The sequence below is a fragment of the Palaemon carinicauda genome, unplaced genomic scaffold (genome assembly GCF_036898095.1).
Source record: "Palaemon carinicauda isolate YSFRI2023 unplaced genomic scaffold, ASM3689809v2 scaffold129, whole genome shotgun sequence".
In the NCBI taxonomy this organism is placed as follows: Eukaryota; Metazoa; Arthropoda; class Malacostraca; order Decapoda; family Palaemonidae; genus Palaemon; species Palaemon carinicauda.
This window is the reverse complement of record NW_027168804.1, coordinates 239,152-241,635: the sequence shown is the minus strand read 5'-3', so window position 1 is coordinate 241,635 and position 2,484 is coordinate 239,152. Positions and strand designations below refer to the sequence as shown.

The 2,484-nt window shown below is 45.0% G+C and overlaps 1 pseudogene; it reads left to right on the top strand.

The window, feature by feature from the left end:
* The first annotated feature begins 79 nt into the window (after positions 1-79).
* Positions 80-198, top strand: LOC137635472 (5S ribosomal RNA; annotated as a pseudogene).
* The last annotated feature ends 2,286 nt before the right edge of the window (positions 199-2,484 follow it).

Below are 2,484 nucleotides of genomic sequence, written 5' to 3'. Positions count from 1 at the left end.
GAGTGTGGGTTCATGGTAATTTGCTAGGAGCCTTCTCTTTTTCTGCCTCAACATCTGGAGTATCTGGCCATGATATTGAGTCAACAGCCTTACCATGTTGGAAACCCCGCTTCTCGTCCGTCCAGCGAGGTTAAGCAACGTCGGTTCTGGTCGGTACTTGGATGGGTGACCACCTGGGGACGCCAGATTCTGTTGCCACCTCCTCCGAGCCTTCCCTTCAGTTGACTGTGGCAAGGCTGAGGAGAGTCGCAGTACCTGTTCTCAGTCAAGCAGAGCTTTCAGCCCTACCTTGGAACGTTTCCTAGTTCTCCTTTCCTCATTGACCCGTCTATAGTTCCGAACGGTCGCCTCAGGATAAGTTCCATGTGGGGCGGTCCAAGTTCCGGTGGTTTCAGGCAACGATTAACCGGACTTCCTGGCCCCTATGGGACCAGCGGAACTATTAGACCTGCAATGGTTGTTGACCTATGGAATCTCTTGTGATGGGAGTGGATATTCTCGTCCTTTCCCCACATTTTTTATGCTGTTCTCGGACTCGTCAAAGAAAAGGGGGGGGGGGCATGTTCCGGTCCAGGCCTATGGTCAGGACCTGAAGGATACCTCTCCATCATTCAGGCAGGCTTAGGGGCCGTAGTCTGGCCCCTCTACAGATCCTACAGCTCCTGCCGAGTCGCTCCGTGCGCGTCGACTTCATGATTCTGGCGTGTTCTAACCAGCAGGGGACGCATTTTCACACCTTCACATCTTGCAGTAGAGATACCGAGATGATTGAGATACTCTCAATACCACCATCGGCTCTCTCATTCCAGGCAGAGGAATGTTCTCTCCGACTATCCGAGCAGAGCCTCGTAGAGAGAGTGTACCTGGGGGTCTTTGGCCTTGAGTCCCTCTTAATGAGAGAATGCCTTGATGAAGTCATTGAGCTTCAGCACGGCATTTCATTCCCGTGCTGAATCTTGGTGACGGGCAAGAGGGCTCTCAAACTTGGGGAAATTGCTCCCCCAGTTCGAATCTAAATTTCTCTCTTTCATCTTTTTCTTCCTCTTTATATGGCTTCAACCTTCTCCTAATATTATAAACTTTCCTTCATGTTGCTGTCCCAACCCTATGAGTAAAATTTCCCATATGTATTTGTATATATTTACATATATATGTGTTTATTATTTTTTTTCTCTTTTTTTATGGCATGGATGTTTCTACATCTGTTATTGCCACTTGGGCGGATGTTTATACATCCGGTATTGCTGCCTGCTTTGATGAATGGGAAAGGTGTCACGGTTGGGAGGTGTTTGTGCTCAAAGCTATATGTGTGAGAGTATTGGATGATCTCAGCCATCCCGAAGATGGTTTGGACCTTTTTGGCGGAACTATTCTCAAGTGTTGGGTCTTCGGAATCCAGGGGGATCCAACGCTTGGGGTAGGACTCTCGGCTTTTGGCCGGAAGCCCATCATTACAGATATGGGGAGGATGATTCCATAGTTTCTTGGTCTCAGTCCTAACAGGCGGGTTCAGCTTACACCTGTGCCTCTATATCTGTTTTGACGCTATCCTTCGGGTAGGGTATGGAGTGGACCATCTGGGAAGTATACTCTCACTGTGCCGGTAGTGGAGAGTGTAAATTTCCTTCCCAACATGTGATGCCTTAATGTTCTCAAGCAGGTAAATCAAACTTCAAAAAATCACTCTTCTCTCTTCTTTTTTATGATGGATTCTTGTGAAAATGACCCCACCTCCCCTGGATATGCTGACTCGCCCCCGGCACTGTTGACGACCTCTGGCAATTCATTTAAAGAAAACTCCGTTGATGACCTAGGAACTAAAAAGGACTATTCTTTAAACACTCGGAATAAAGGTAATTTGGGCAACACAGGAAAATTGAATGTCCTGCACATTACCCAAATCCCATTAGAAACTAATTATGATATGCTACATAAAATATTTGAGTGTTATGGATTAATAAAAGAAATTAGAATGAAACTTCAAGATGATAATTGGGAATCTTGGTTATCATTTAATTGTCATGAGGAAGCATTTAATGCAAGCCGTAATATTGTTGATATTAAAGTAGGTAATATGAGTGTTAAGGGTGCTCTGTGTGATGGGGCACCTAAAGATCTGGATGTCTACAGACCAGCAGACTGGGCTGATAAAGATATAGAGGCAGATATGCCATCCCAAAGAAAGCCAAAACCACCAATGTGGCTTCTTGCTCAATCTGCAGGAGGTACGGAAAATTATTTCAAGGTCTGCAAATTTCTTCAGAGGAAGGTAGGTACGATCGCACCTGGAGATATATCTCGATTCGGTAAGAAAAGTTACCTGATAAAGGCCAAGTCATATACACAGTCTGTTATACTGTCCAATTTGAAGACAGTAAATGATGATATAAAATTGGACATCAAACCCCATCTAAACTTTAGCTATGGAAGGGGAGTGGTTTTTAATAGGGATCTGTATGAATTTACTGAAGAAGAGATATTGAC